Source organism: Euprymna scolopes, chromosome 12 (genome assembly GCF_053919585.1).
Source record: "Euprymna scolopes isolate OS-2025 chromosome 12, ASM5391958v1, whole genome shotgun sequence".
Taxonomy (NCBI): domain Eukaryota; kingdom Metazoa; phylum Mollusca; class Cephalopoda; order Sepiida; family Sepiolidae; genus Euprymna; species Euprymna scolopes.
In genome coordinates, this window is record NC_136493.1 from 80,978,902 (window position 1) to 80,995,933 (window position 17,032).

General features: G+C 35.2%; 1 protein-coding gene across 7 annotated transcripts in view; it reads left to right on the plus strand.

Moving 5' to 3' along the window:
- The window catches only part of LOC145291375 (histone demethylase UTY-like), a 280,609-nt gene that overhangs the window by 99,637 nt on the left and 163,940 nt on the right, over positions 1–17,032 (plus strand). The window contains exon 1 of one of the 7 annotated variants that reach the window (XM_080137162.1): positions 14,000–14,783. The exons of 4 other annotated variants lie outside the window; for them this stretch is intronic. The gene's annotated coding sequence lies outside the window, so the exon portion shown is untranslated. Of the gene's footprint in view, positions 1–13,999; positions 14,784–17,032 lie in introns of those variants that run through there. 2 more of the 7 variants (XM_080137161.1, XM_080137157.1) reach the window with 2 other exon arrangements.

Genomic DNA, 17,032 nt, shown 5'->3' on the forward strand with positions numbered 1-17,032 from the left:
CTAAACTCCCACATTGCACCGCATTTGTAGTGGAATCGCTAATTTCCAGCCCCTAACCCTTACATGCAAACTGTTTTAATAGCCATCACTAAACATCTATACATTTCTACCTCTAAGGCATGCATTACAGCTCATTCCTATCCAGTAAGGGATTTAACAGCCTAAGCACTCAGAGGCAGGTATTTAACAGCCAAAGTACTCAGAAGCAAAGCGATCTGCATTACATAACTGTCTCCTCGAGAGTTTTGCAACGATTAATACGTTATTGAAACGACACTCCTTGTTATGCAAAATGTCCCATGACTCTTACTTGAAAATACCTACAACTTCAACTCTATTTGCATCTACTGAAAACCTGCCCATATATCTATTCACCTAATTACGCATGACTCAAAACTTGCTGTCTTATCCATACTATATTGCACTTACATCTTAACCTTCCTATCATCTAAAATAGTTTGGGCACAACTCGTAGCTCAATTCTTAATACCTACTCATACTGTAACATTATCCTAGACCTAAGCTAACATAAATAAAAAGGGTAAGACTAAAACCACATTATCTCCTCCCTAACAAGCCTTCTTACAATCATAGATGCTTACACTGCATGAACTTCACTCACCTCCTTTATCCATTAACAATTAAATAGCAATGTCCCTAAATCATTTTGAGGAGTGTAACTAATCAGCAGAGATATAACCCCCACAAACTAACCCAGTAACACTAACCACGCGGGGTCGCAGAAATACCTGGATTAGAACCTAGGTGCGGAGAAAACCCTCTCAGTGCTGACGGACCCAGTAGGTCTTCCCAGATCATCTGTCTAGGAGAAGGAAAACTCTGAAACTAAACCAAAGGGGAGGGAGGCCTCTTTAGTCTCGGATGACAACCTTCCTAGAGCTGGTGACTCAAACAAATTCACCGGTTTGCAAACCTAAATTGCTGAAGGAGTAGATAGGCTTTGTCTATCGCCCGGCTTCCATACTCCTTCTTTGCCTATTAGTCAAGCGCAGAGACACTATCTCAGTGATTCAACAGAAACACCCAGCGGTAGATCTTGTTTCCTGGCTAGGGCAACGAACGCCGTTTTTCCCCATTCCTAGCATGCCCCACCCCTAAAACTGAACATTTGGGAGTGCTTGAGTATGAGATATGCCTGAGCAATTAGATTGGGTTGACCTTCCTCTAATGCGTTGAGGATACCGGATTGACAGTTCCTGACTGCTGTTCCCGACTGGTAGTACAGGAGCCCTAACTCTTTGGTAGCGCTTAGAGCGGCTGCTCCATCAACAGTTGAATAATATCGGGTTGTTTGTAGTGCCATGACGCGCATGGAAAGGGACCCTGCACTCATCCCCGGTGGGCTTTCCTGAGGCCACAATCCTAATTGGAGAAAGGTCAGCTGATGGTCTACTTGTGATGCATGTCTGAAGCTCTGCATCACCTCTTGTTTAGCTCCCCCTTACCTAAACCGAAACTCCTTAAAAAAAATATGACGACAGTACAATCTAAAAATAAACTTAAACCAGGCTTAGGGACAAACAAATTCAACTTGCCTCCTCCTTTGAGGCTCGCATTCACAAATATCTGTGGGCTTAGAACTAATTTAGCTGATGTTGAAGCATTTCTTTTAACAAATACCCCGGATATCTTAGCACTAAGTGAGACTAACCTACACTCCTCCATCTCCTCTAACCACTTTAACATGCCAGGATATCTCCCACTCTGCCGTAAGGACTCTGACAGACACATGCACGGACTTGGAGTTTACATTCTTAATACCCTCCCCCTGACTAGAGAAACAAACCTAGAAACAGATAATCAAGCCTTTATGTGCTTTAGACTAAACATGCAACACAATATTAGCTACTATTATTTTCTCTACCGCTCTCCCTCGACTCAGGACTGCACCATAATAAACAAAGTCTCTGACAGCATAGACATGGCACTGTCCCTTGACACTAGCGCACAAATACATGTATTTGGTGACTTTAATGTCCACCACAAAAACTGGCTTGGATTCTCTACTTACACAGATGCAGCGGGCAGCACAACTCATAGCTTCACTATATCTCACTCCCTATCACAAATTGTTACGTTTCCAACCCGTTTCCCTGACCAGCAAGAACAACACGCATCACTTCTAGATCTGTTTTTGACCACAGTTCCCGATGACTGCATAACGAAGGCCCACAGCCCACTCGGGAACGCTGATCATGCAGTGATAATGGTTGAAATCGCCCTAAACTCTAGAGCTAAAACTGAAGAGCCAGTGCTCAAAACAACAAGATATTATAAAAAGGCTGACTGGGAAGCCATCAGGGAACTAATTTACGGAAACCACTAAAAAGCGCATCGAAGCACAAAAACTAGGAACTCGAGACTTCTGGAAAATCTACAACAGTGTAGTAAATAATGGGCAATCAACAATTCCCACTAACCAACAATCACGAGATTGTCTCCTCAGCAACCGACAAGGCTAATATGCTTGCCAGTCGGTTTGCCTCAAACTCCACACTGGACCATTCCAACCACCCCCTACCTGACTTTCCTATGCGGACAGATGCCACGCTAGACGATCTAAAAACCACCCCTGCTCAGGTGCATGCTATCATAAAAAACCTTGACACTTCAAAAGCATGTGGACCCGATCTTATCCCAGCTGTGCTATTAAAAAAGTGCTCAGCCGAAGTAGCTCCTGTTCTCTCCAAACTCTACAACAAATGCCTTAATGAAGCTTACTTTCCGGGCTGTTGGAAAACTGCTTCTGTTGTACCAGTATTCAAGAATTCTGGCGAAAGGACTGACCCATCAAATTATCGCCCCATTAGCCTCCTCCCACTTTTTGGCAAAATATTTGAGACCTTAATTAACCATGCTCTAGTCCATCATCTTACAGATGCTAAACTTCTGACTGACAAACAATATGGATTTAGACAAGCCCGTTCCACAGCAGACATCCTAACTGTGATCTCTGAACGTATATACCATTCACTGGACAAAGCGGGGGAGGGCCGAGCGGTAGCTCTAGATATATCTAAGGCTTTTGACAGGGTATGGCATGAGGGTCTCCTCAGGAAGATTAGATCATACGGTATCACTGGTAGAATACTTAACATAATTAAATCCTTCTTAGATAAGAGAAAAATCCAGGTTGTCCTCGACGGTCGTACATCTAAACAATATGATATAAATGCGGGGGTGCCCCAGGGTTCTATCCTTGGACCTCTATTGTTCCTGATATTCATAAATGACCTCCCCGACAAAATTGCCTCTGAGATGGGTATATATGCTGATGACACTACACTCTATGGCAGGCATGACAGGAAGACGAATGAACACATTTCTAAAGAAATGGCAGAAACACTAGAGGAAAACCTCCAATCTGTGGTGGAATGGGGACAAAAGTGGTTGGTCGCGTTCAATGCTGCCAAGACTAAACTAGTTTCATTCAATAATTACAAGAAACCCTTTCTACCACCTATAGCAATGGCCAACGACTCTTTATCTGAAAGTACATCTTTCAAACTCCTTGGCCTAACGTTCACAGGAAACATGAGTTGGAACAATTACATTGAAGGCATTGCCAGGGCCGCTGCAAGAAAGGTGGACTCTCTCTACCGTGTTAGAAAACTACTAACACCCAAAAGTATCCTGTACCTCTATAAGGCCACCATTCGCCCATGTATGGAGTATTGTTGTCACATCTGGGCTGGTGCATCTGTTACTTGTCTCTCGCTCTTTGACAAGATTCAAAAGAGTCGCAAACCTGATAGGCGCTGAACTGGTATCTATGCTTCAGCCTCTGTCCCATCGACGAAATGTTGCATCCCTCTGCATTTTCTACAAGTATTTTAGTGGTGAATGCTCTGACGAACTGCAATCACTTGTGCCCCCATGACGTGAGCACCCTCGACAAACCCGACAGACTGCTAAATCCCACCACCACACTGTAGAGATCCCTAGATGTAAAAGATCTTTTTACTCAAATAGTTTCTTCCCCAGAACCGCTAGACTCTGGAATTCCACTCCAGGTCCCTGCTTCCCCAACAGTACTGACGTGCAGAAGTTCAAGTGTAACGTGAACCAACATCTTGCTGCCCAAATCCCTACATAGTACCCCAGTACTTGTTGCCCCTGATAGTAGCCCCCTACACCAAAGTGGCAATTTGCCTTGTTTGGGGTGAAAATGTAATAAAAAAAAAAAAAATAAAAAAAATGTAGAAACAACGAACAAAAAGTTTGTGTAAGACACGTTAAAAGTTGAGAAATAGCTTGTTCACAGTTTGTATTGGAAGAATATGAGAAATAGCTTGTTCACAGTTTGTATTTGAAGAATATGAGAAATAACTTGTTTATAGTTTGTATTTGAAAAATATGAGAATAACTTGTTTATAGTTTGTATTTGAAAAATATGAGAATAACTTGTTTATAGTTTGTATTTGAAGAATATGAGAAATAACTTGTTTATAGTTTGTATTTGAAAAATATGAGAATAACTTGTTTATAGCTTGTATTTGAAAAATATGAGAATAACTTGTTTATAGTGTGTATTTGAAAAATATGAGAATAACTTGTTTATAGTGTGTATTTGAAAAATATGAGAAATAACTTGTTCATAGTTTGTATTTGAAAAATATAAGAATAACTTGTTCATAGTTTGTATTTGAAAAATATGAGAAATAACTTGTTCATAGTGTGTATTTTAAGAATATGAAAATAACTTGTTCACAGTTTTTATTTGAAAAATATTAAAAACAATTTGTTCACAGTTTGTATTTGAAAAATATGAAAAATAACTTGTTCACAGATTTTATTTGAAGAATATGAGAAATAACTTGTTAACAGTTTTTATTTGAAGAATATGAGAAATAACTTGTTCACAGTTTGTATTTGAAGAATATGAGAAATAACTTGTTTATAATTTGTATTTGAAAAATATGAGAATAGCTTGTTCATAGTTTTTATTTGGAGAATATGTGAAATAACTTGTTCACAGTTTTTATTTGAAGAATATGAGAAATAACTTCTCCACGGTTTGTATTTGAAGAATATGAGAAATAACTTGTTCACAGTTTGTATTTGAAGAATATGAGAAATAACTTGTTTATAGTTTGTATTTGAAAAATATGAGAATAACTTGTTTATAGTTTGTATTTGAAAAATATGAGAATAACTTGTTTATAGTTTGTATTTGAAGAATATGAGAAATAACTTGTTTATAGTTTGTATTTGAAAAATATGAGAATAACTTGTTTATAGCTTGTATTTGAAAAATATGAGAATAACTTGTTTATAGTGTGTATTTGAAAAATATGAGAATAACTTGTTTATAGTGTGTATTTGAAAAATATGAGAAATAACTTGTTCATAGTTTGTATTTGAAAAATATAAGAATAACTTGTTCATAGTTTGTATTTGAAAAATATGAGAAATAACTTGTTCATAGTGTGTATTTTAAGAATATGAAAATAACTTGTTCACAGTTTTTATTTGAAAAATATTAAAAACAATTTGTTCACAGTTTGTATTTGAAAAATATGAAAAATAACTTGTTCACAGATTTTATTTGAAGAATATGAGAAATAACTTGTTAACAGTTTTTATTTGAAGAATATGAGAAATAACTTGTTAACAGTTTTTATTTGAAGAATATGAGAAATAACTTGTTCACAGTTTGTATTTGAAGAATATGAGAAATAACTTGTTCATAGTTTGTATTTGAAGAATATGAGAAATAGCTTGTTCATAGTTTGTATTTGAAGAATATGAGAATAACTTGTTCAGTTTTTATTTGTAAAATATGAGAAAAAACTTGTTTATAGTTTGTATTTAAAAATATGAGAATAAATTGTTCATAGTTTGTATTTGACGAATATGAGAATAACTTGTGTACAGTTTGTATTTAAAAATATGAGAATAACTTGTACAGTTTGTATTAGAAAAATATGAGAAATAACTTGTTTATAGTTTTTATTTGAAAAATATGAGAATAACTTGTTCATAGTTTGTATTTGAAGAATATGAGAAATAACTTTTTTATAGTTTGTATTTGAAGAACATGAGAAATAAATTGTTCACGGTTTTTATTTGAAGAATATGAGAAATAACTTGTTTATAGTTCGTATTTGAAGAATATGAGAAATAACTTGTTCATAGTTTGTATTTGAAAAATATGAGAAATAACTTGTTCATAGTGTGTATTTTAAGAATATGAAAATAACTTGTTCACAGTTTTTATTTGAAAATATTAAAAACAATTTGTTCACAGTTTGTATTTGAAAAATATGAAAAATAACTTGTTCACAGATTTTATTTGAAGAATATGAGAAATAACTTGTTAACAGTTTTTATTTGAAGAATATGAGAAATAACTTATTTTATAGTTTGTATTTGAAGAATATGAGAAATAACTTGTTCATAGTTTTTATTTGAAGAATATGAGAAATAGCTTGTTCATAGTTTGTATTTGAAGAATATGAGAAATAACTTGTTCACAGTTTTTATTTGAAGAATATGAGAAATAACTTGTTCACAGTTTGTATTTGAAGAATATGAGAAATAACTTGTTCACAGTTTGTATTTGAAGAATATGAGAAATAACTTGTTCATAGTTTGTATTTGAAGAATATGAGAAATAGCTTGTTCATAGTTTGTATTTGAAGAATATGAGAATAACTTGTTCGGTTTTTATTTGTAAAATATAAGAAATAACTTGTTTATAGTTTGTATTTAAAAATATGAGAATAAATTGTTCATAGTTTGTATTTGACGAATATGAGAATAACTTGTGTATAGTTTGTATTTAAAAATATGAGAATAACTTGTACAGTTTGTATTAGAAAAATATGAGAAATAACTTGTTTATAGTTTTTATTTGAAAAATATGAGAATAACTTGTTCATAGTTTGTATTTGAAGAATATGAGAAATAACTTTTTTATAGTTTGTATTTGAAGAACATGAGAAATAAATTGTTCACGGTTTTTATTTGAAGAATATGAGAAATAACTTGTTCATAGTTTTTATTTGAAAAATATGAGAAATAACTTGTTTATAGTTTTTATTTGAAAAATATGAGAAATAACTTGTTTATAGTTTGTATTTGAAGAATATGAGAAATAACTTGTTCATAGTGTGTATTTTAAGAATATGAAAATAACTTGTTCACAGTTTTTATTTGAAAAATATTAAAAACAATTTGTTCACAGTTTGTATTTGAAAAATATGAAAAATAACTTGTTCACAGATTTTATTTGAAGAATATGAGTAATAACTTGTTAACAGTTTTTATTTGAAGAATATGAGAAATAACTTATTTTATAGTTTGTATTTGAAAAATATGAGAATAACTTGTGTATAGTTTGATTTTGAAAAATATGAGAATAACTTGTTCATAGTTTGTATTTTAAGAATATGAAAATAACTTGTTCACAGTTTGTATTTGAAAAATATGAAAAATAACTTGTTTAGTGTTTTTATTTGAAGAATCTGAAAATAACTTGTTCATAGTTTTTATTTGAAAAATCTGAAAATAACTTGTTCATAATTTTTATTTGAAGAATATGAAAATAACTTGTTCACAGTTTGTATTAGAAAAATATGAAAAATAACTTGTTCATAGTTTTTATTTGAAAAATCTGAAAATAACTTGTTCATAATTTTCATTTGAAAAATATGAAAAATAACTTGTTCAGCGTTTTTATTTGAAGAATCTGAAAATAACTTGTTTATAGTTTGTATTTGAAAAATCTGAAAATAACTTGTTCATAGTTTGTATTTGAAGAATATGAAAAATAACTTGTTCACAGATTTTATTTGAAGAATATGGGAAATAACTTGTTCACAGATTTTATTTGAAGAATATGGGAAATAACTTGTTCAGTTTTATTTGAAGTATATGAGAGATATAAAAATCCTTATCTGTTTAAAATATGCTTTCTATTATAAATATAGACCACAACATTCAACAATCATTTATGGTTTTACATGTATTTAAAGAAGAAAGTAATTATTGAATGTGTATGTGCGTGTGTGACTTTGTCTATTTGTTTGAAAGCGATCTCTATCAAACTACTCTGTCAATTTTTGGTTTACAAACTGGAGACTTGATATAAAGAAGAGTTGAACCTATGGAACAAATAGATTCGGGGTTTAGTCAGTAAAAAGAGCTGCTAAGGAGTCAAAAATGAAAAAAAATTGAACCATAGCAGGTGTAAATCAACTAAACATGTTAACTTCTACACATGCGCAAATATACATTTATAGATTAAACAGCATTATTTTTTAAGATTTCATGTGTATGGACTTAGCTCAAATGGTAATGAATAATGCTAGAGCTAAATGTTTTGGTTTTGATTTTGATTCTAGCTATGACTTAATTCATATATAAATTTTTTTTTAACTTTTGAAATCCCTACCATATATTGGATACAATATGATAACCAATAGAGTATTGGCTCTAAAATAGCAAATACTAAATCTGCATGAATTAAAATATAAGCATATTTTCTGACCTGACCATCTGCTAGTACATATATGAGCTTTTCATTTTTTATGTAGAAATTCAAATAAAGCATTGTGAACAACACATACTGTGATGCGTGAGCGAGCTGAAATACTTTCCCTTGACACCGGTTCATCCTTTTAGACTGAGGCAATTTTAATTTTTTGTTCATATCCAGAGTGCCTATTTTTAGGAACAAAATTTTCCACATTAAAAACCGACCTTGGGTCTAATTCTATTCTCATGGGGAGACAAGTAAATAGGGACTCCTGAGAAAACACCTTGATGCTGACTAAATTATCGATTTAAAAAAAACAAAAAAAAAAAATCATTAGATTTGGTAAATGTATTTACCAAATCAAATGTTTTTCGAGTCAGAAACAAGTTAACATGATTGAGTTTTATGTTTAAGTGCACATTGTCAATTGTCAATTTTTAAGATATCAGAGTGTAAAAAGAAAATAGATAAAAGTTTTGAATGTTAGAAGTAATTTTTCCGAATTTGCTTGTCGTTTATTACAGAATTAGCAGGGACACCCGACGTTGTCCAGAATTGAATGAGGATCAACAAATGTTCCACATTCCCATACTTTTATTGTTATTGAAATCGATGAAATTACCCATTCTTTAATCAAATTGACTGATTGTCTGCTCTAGTTACAGACCCCCCCCCTCCCCCCCGTGTACTGGGATGAAGCTTCACATGCTTCCCCACAGTGACTTAATGCACAATACATTTTAGTCTAGACTGCACTGTACAGCATCTACTGTTGATTTTATAAAATTATTTTTATATATGATGACTAGAGAGGGGCGGGGGGAAGCTTCGCCCGGACAATACACTTTAAATTTTTTTAATTTGCCCAGATTTTGAATATATTATTATAGAGTCTTGATTTCAATTTTAACAGGCTGAAGATCTATAAAAGAACTGCTTGTAAAAAATCCAATCATTTGAGGCTCAGACAGACATATAGCCATTTATATATTAGATTTGCATTAATTTTGAAATTCAAAAATCACCTATCCTGGTTCAGTTGTGCTCTAAACAGAAACATTCATTTCAAATGCGCCCCTGCCATATTAAAGAACCTACTGTTGATTTTATATTGCAGCTTGTGTAGTAATAAAACTTCTCAAATTCACGTTTGGCCGTATTTTTTTTTTTTTTTTTTAAACTCTTATTTCACTCCAAACAAGGCACAATGCCACTATTTAGGATCAGATTTGCAGAAATACTATTTAGGGAGTTGAGCAGCATTTTACATTACACTTGAATTTCTGTATGTTAGTACAGTCAGGGAAGCAGGGACCCGGGGGGGGGTGTGGATTCTGAAGTGCAGCAGGTTTGTCAAGGGTATTGTCGTCAAGGGGATTCTAGTGTTTTGAATTCATCAGAGCACTTGCCATTAAAAGGCTGCCACATTTCGGCGATGAGACAGAGGTTGAAGTTTATTTGATAGTGTAGAACCTATTAGGTTGGCGACTCTTTTTTGGAGACCTGTCAAGAGTGAGAGATTAATGGCAGATGCACCAGCCCAAATGTGGTAACAATACTCAATGCATAGACGAACTGTAGCCTTGTAAAGATACAGGATATTCTGATATGAGTAGCCTTCTAGCACAGTAGTGAAAACCCATCTTCCTCACAACAGCCTTGGCAATTACCTCAATGTATTTGTTCTAATTCATGTTGTCTGTGAATGTTAATCCTAAGAGCGGTAGGGAAGTACTTTCAGGCAGTGTATCATTAGCCATAACAATTAGAGGTTGAGAAGGTTTCTTGTAATTATTAATGGAAAAAGCTTAGTCTTGGCAACATTGAACATTACTAACTAGTTACGGCCCCATTCCACTATAGACTGGAGGTCTTCCTCTAGAGTTTTAGTAATTTCCATAGATATGTGTTCATTAGTTTTACTCTCATGTCTGTCATGGTGTCCCCATCTTAGAAAATTTTATCAAGGAGGTCGTTTATGAATATCAGGAAGAATAAAGGTCCAAGGATTAACCCTTGTGGTACACCTGCATTTATATCATGTTTTGATGTACAATCACTAAGGACAACTTGGATTTGTCTCTTATTTAAGAAGAATTTGATTAAGTTAAGTATACGTCTAGCAATACCAAAGAATTTGATTTTCATGAGAAAACCATCGTGCCAAACCCTGTCAAATTACTTTAGAGATGTCTAGAGCTACTGACCTAGCTTCTCCTGCCTTATCCAGTGCTTGGTATATATGTTCAGAGATTAGTTAGGATATCTGCAGTAGAACGGGCTTGCCTCAATTTATACTGTTGGTGGAATAAAAATTTGTGACGTGGTGGACTAGTGCTTGATTGATTAAGGACTCTAAGATTTTGGCAAAAGGAGGAGGCTAATGGGATGATAATTGAGTCGGTCAGTTTTTCGCCGGAATTCTTGTAAACTGGTACAACATAAGCAGGATTCGTTAAGGCATTTGTTATAGAACTTGGAGATAAACGTAGCAACCTTAGCGGAGCAGTTTTTTAGTAGTAAAGCAGGGATAAAATTGGGCCCACATGCCTTCGAGGTGTCTAGATTTATTATGACATTACGAACAAGTGAAAGGGAGATTTTCAGATCATCGAGTGTGGCTACTGTGTGGAAAGGGAAATTTGGAAGGGGGTGGCCTGCTAGGTCTAAAGTAGAGTTGGAGGCAAAACGTTAGGGACGCAGATTTGCCTTTTCAATTGATGCGCAGACAATCTCAATGTTGTTGGATAGCGAGGGAATTGTCAATTGCCCTTTATTTACTACACTGTTATAAATTTTCCAGAAATCACGAGTTCCTAATTTCTGCGACTTTATGCATTTTCTGGTGAGTTCAGAATGCCTTCTCTTGGCTGCAGCTATTTCTCTTGTATACAATTATTTCTAGCTTCTACAAGCTTTTGTCTATCTGTATTGGACTTTGGACAAATCTGCAGAATGCATGCTGCTTTTGGGCGATAGCAGCTGCACAGTTAGAGGTGAATCATTGTGGAGAGTGTGGTTTGATAATGTCCGTCCGTGTGGAAACGTGCTTCGATTGCTGTTTTGAAACATTCAGTAGTTTCATTTGCACGCTGTTACACAGGAAGAGAAAAGATACTACTCCATGAAGCGTCTCTGATGTGATCCCTGATGGCTTCCCAGTCAACCTTCGGGTACCTTGCCGTTTTGAGTAATGACTCTTTAACTTTGAGTCGAGAGTTTGGGGTGATTTCTACCATTATCACAACGGGATCAGCATTCTCAAGTGGGCTATGGGCATTTGTTACACAATTATCAGGATCTAGAAGTGAGGTTTGTTGGTTCTGTCGATCTGGGAGACAGGTAGGAAATGTAACTGTCTGTGATAGGGAATAAGAAAAGCTATGTATGATGCTACCAGTTGTCTGTAAGTAGAGAAAGCAAGGAAATTAATGTGGTGGACATTAAAGTGACCAGATACATGTACTTGAGCACTAGTGTCTAGGGAGAGTACTGCATCTATGCTGTCAGAGACTTGGTTGATTAGAATACCGTCCTGGGTCGAGGGAGAACAGTAGATAAAATATAAGTAGCTAACACTATTTTGCAGGCTTAGTCTAAAACACGCGAAGGCCTGGTCGTCTGATTCTAGTTTGGATTCTCTAGCCAAGGAGAGGGTGTTTGGAATATAGATTTCAAGTTCGTGCATGTGTCTGAGTCCATATGGCAAAGTGGGAGATAACCAGAGGGGATGGAGGACTATAGGTTAGTTTCACTTAGCGCTAAGATATCCGAGGAGTTGGCTAGGAGAAATGATTCAACACCATCTAAGTTAGTTTTAAGTTCGCGGATATTCGTGAATGCAAGCCTCAAGGGAGGAGGAGAATTGGTTTTCTTTGAATTTTCGGCTGATATAAGATGTTAACTTTGGTCAAAATTGCCTATTCCTTCTTTCATCGGATTTCGTCAATTATCGATTATCGATACTTATGGGAGATATTTGGATACAAAATCTATCTAAGAACACTACCAGATTACCTAAAGTACATTTGTGTGAAATTTAATAAAAATCGGTCCAGCCGTTTCGGAGTCTGTAGGGAGCGAACACAAAGTTCCTTTTATATAATAGAAGATTAATTTGTTATACAAAGTTTTGTACTATTTACTGCTTGAAGATTGTTTAAAAAATTCTAAGTTTCTTTTAACTCCTAATAATGAATGGCAAAAATGTGTACAAGTTGTAAGCCCCCCCCCCTCATTCTTAGTTTCTTTCGGCCAACAACACGTGCACAAGTGAGACGCACACCTGTTACTGTTCAATGAAAAACAATATATATATATATATATATATATATATATATATATATATATATATATATATATATATATATACACACACACACACTTCAACTCAAGTTGTGTAAACGAAACTAAAAAGAAAAATTAATATTTTCTCATCTCAAATCCTTGAACTTGTTTTTGGCCAGTGTACCAAAACTGTAAACTTATTCCACAAAAATGAAAAAAAAAAAAAAAGACTGTTAGTGTAAATACTACATCTCCACACCCTTTCTTTCCTTTTCAACTTCTAAACAATCACAGCCACCCAGGAAGTCCACCTTTCTGTGAGCGACCTTGTCCTTCGAGCACATTTTGGCTTTTGTATGAATGAAAGCAAAGGGGAGCATAGTATTCGTCGTGAGTGTAAATGAGTTGAAAATAAATTGTTAACTTTTGAGAAAGTAACAACTGGCAGGATAGACAGAGATCTCTCAGATCTGGTTCTTAAGTGCTCCCTATGACGACATGCTGGAAATTTCTTGGGTGAGAGTAGAAAAAAAAACCGGATTTTATCCTATAGCCAGTCATTCGTAAGACCCCTCCCCCCTCCTCCGTAACATTTTATAGTGAGAGGAGAAAAAAAAAAAAAAAAAAGAAGAAAAACATGACATGGAAGGAGACCAGCAGCAAGCCGACATCGGCTCAATGGTGGAACATGCCGGATCTACCGGCGGACAAGAAGACGCTGATCACGCTCTGTGACCTTGGTTTGATACGGTGCGGTGCGCTGACCTTGTGCTCACTATTCCTTTTTTTTTTTTTTTCTCAGATTTAATAAAGTTCCCTTTCTATACTCCTACCAAATGCTATTTTTTATTTAGTTGACGATCAACACTTTCCTCTTTGTCTGTCATAGGCTACTTTTCGCGTGCCACCCTTTCACCTCCTACTTTCACCGTAAAATCTCCTCCTAAGTTCTTGATCTTTTTCTGAGAGATATCCATTTCTTATCGCCCTCTTCCCCACCCCCGGATTTCTATCTATTTTTTTTTTTTTATTAATTTCCTACTTCCGCTCTGTTTTATTTATTTATTTATTTTAATACTTCCCTTCTTTGTACTGAAAAAAAAAAAAAAAAAAAACTTTTTATTCTCTCTACTTATCCCCCCCCTCCTTTATAATTGCTTATCTCTCTTATCTTCTTTGTCTCGTTGTCGGAGCCTTTTATTTATTTCATTTGTTAACTTTTGCTCTCCATTCGTACCTCTGTCTATCTCACTTTCGATTTTATAACTTCTCTCCCTATCTTTGATCTCCCCATCTTCTCCACTCTTCATATTCTCCCCCTTATTCCTCTTTTTCATTTCTTTTCTCTCTTCTTTCCTACCGATCTTTCTCTCTCTCGTTGATTTTCCCCATCTCTCTCTCTCTCTCGTTGATTTTCCCCATCTCTCTCTCGTTGATTTTCCCCATCGCTCTCTCTCTCGTTGATTTTCCCCATCGCTCTCTCTCTCTCGTTGATTTTCCCCATCGCTCTCTCTCGCGTTGATTTTCCCCATCGCTCTCTCTCTCGTTGATTTTTCTCCATTGCTCTCTCTCTCTCTCGTTGATTTTCCCCATCTCTCTATCTCCCTCTCTTTTTCCTCCCTTTCTTTCCCATCTCTCTCTTTCCCCCTCTCATTCTGAAGTGCTTTCGTCTGCCGTTGTCGCCGCTGCTGCTGCTAGGAATGTACCACCATGGTGGTGGAGGTAATATTGGTTGTATTGCCCAGCCCTGTCTGTTTTGTTGGCAAGACTTAGCGTTGAACACACACACTTATAGTAGTCATCGTAGTAGTAGTACTAAGCATTATTAATTGTGTTAGTAGGAGTACAACGCACACGCTCGTCTTCGTTTGCTTCAGACCACCTCACCTCCATCCGCACAGCTTCTTCTCCTCCTCATTGTGATTATAGCAGCAATTTCCCCCGTGGTAGTGATCGCCTCTATCAGGCCTCAAAACGCCACTTAAAAAAGAAGGTAAGCTGGATTTTTCTGTGTCTGGCATATAAAAAATTAATCCTCAGAAAATGAAAAAAATAGGGAAACTCCGAAACTGTGAAGTGAGAGCATTACACACCAAAAAAAAAAAAAAAAAGAAAAAAAAAAGAAAGCTAACCCTCCCCCGGTTCAACCATCTAGACTGTGTGTGTGTGTGTGCGTGTGTGTATGGCATGTGTACGTGACTGTGTGTAATCTTCGCTGACGACAACGTGCCATGATGGTGGTGTAGGAGGGGAGAGAGAGGGTCCAGTTAGTTTGTTGGGCCGGGGACAAAGAGAACTGCTATTTATAGCCACTATTCGTTTTTTTTTTTTTTTTTTTTTTTTTTTAATTGTGTGTGTGTGTGTGTGTGTGTGTGTGCGGATTTATTATAGACCATTTTTGCTGATGATATCCTTTACGTGATCATTATTAAAGAATACGTTTGCAGTTTCAGATAGTTTCCCTTAACTATTTTAAAGCGTTGTTTTGTTGCTTAAAACTAATAAAGTGCTTTGTTTATTCTTTGAATAAAACAATTCTCCCCTTTCCATTTCTCCCTCGTCCACCCCTAATTTTTTTTTTTTAACAATCTTTATTGTTAACCTTTCTTTATTAACAAATCATGCCGTTTAAATAAGTCATTTTAGCATGAGTTTTCTAGTTTCCCTTTAGTTTTGTTGTCCGTTAGTGTCTGCCCACACGTTTACAAAATATTTACTTCGACACCAATATGCAATTTATTTAGTGATTGTATTAAATTTTTAATGTCGGTTTCTTTTGAATTTTGTTAGTCTTATTAGCCACTGGCCCTTACTCCTGTCCCTTAAACAAGATTCGATTCATTAAAACGAATTTCAAGTCGAGATGATGTTCGATGCAGATATACCAATGAGCATGCTTGTTGTGTTTTTGTCGTGGCCTGTACTTACATAGGTACATATACACCCTTCTGTTTTATTATTATTGGCTCTTATTACTTTTGGCTTGAGTTATTATTGTTAGCAGTAGCAGCGGCACGTGTTGGCATGGAAGAGCAGTGACATACTACTGTCTCCGAATCTCGACCTCCATCTCCTTCGACACCCTATGAAAAGATGACCCTTGTCAACAACATAAAAAAAAACAACTTTAATTTAATTTATTTGTTTACGCATTTAATCGTTGTTGATAGTCCGTTTCCTAATTTTAAATACAATGAACATGTTCTTAATTCTGGCCATATTATTTGCACTCTTTTTCTGCGTGTGTGAGTGACAATTTGAACCTTAGCGTCGTCGTTAGCTTTTCGCTTGGCTACACTTAGCATTAGTCGTGTGTACACTGACTTTCTGTAATTGAGTATTGTTTTTTTTTATTTTTTTAAATCATTTATTTCTAACTTTAATGCTACTTATGTGTTCGCATAAAAAGAAGCCTTGTGCATTGTTCAGTCCGAGTGGAAATAAAAAGAATGTTTCTCTGTTGAAGCAAATTTCGTTGCCTCTTATGAGTCGTTCAGCAAATGGATCCTTAGCATGACCAGAGAGGAAGATTTTTCGGAGCTTTTGATCAAACACTGACAATTTTTACTTTAACTCTTACGATTTTTATTACACACGTTTCTGTCGCGTAACATCGATAAAGCGAACACCTATAACTGTTCCTCTAATGACATTCTCGATTTGGTTTCGATTGGAAAATAAATATCGATTTGATCTAGTTTTTATTTACTGATTTTGTTGCCTTTCGTTTTTTCACATTTTAGCTTTTCTAAAATGTGAAAAAAAAAAAAAAAAATCCAGATTGTTATATACTGTTAAGAATTGGATTTAAAATTTTTTTTAAACAATCATAAAAACTAACATGTTAGTAAATAAAAAAAATAATCCAAATGCTTTAAATATTGCAATTAAAGGTCATTTTTGCGAGGTTTATTCGCCGTCACGCAAGGAGCTCCTATCTGATGGTGTTTTTTTTTTTTTCAGTGCTAATAATTGGGTGTGGACTATCCAACCAGCTCCTCGTCTTCTATGAAACAATACCTTTTTTCTTCTATTTAGTGAAAATGAATATTCGTAAAGAATAAAATAAATTGTTGAATCGTGAAATAAATCTACATGCTTGTTTACTTATTCTGCCATTCCAATACCGAACGCACGAATAATGGCCATATTTTCTGATTGTTGCCTTCTTTGAAACCCTTCTTCCACCAATTGGTTTAATGAAGTTTCGCACATGTAAAGATATAATTATACTCCTATATT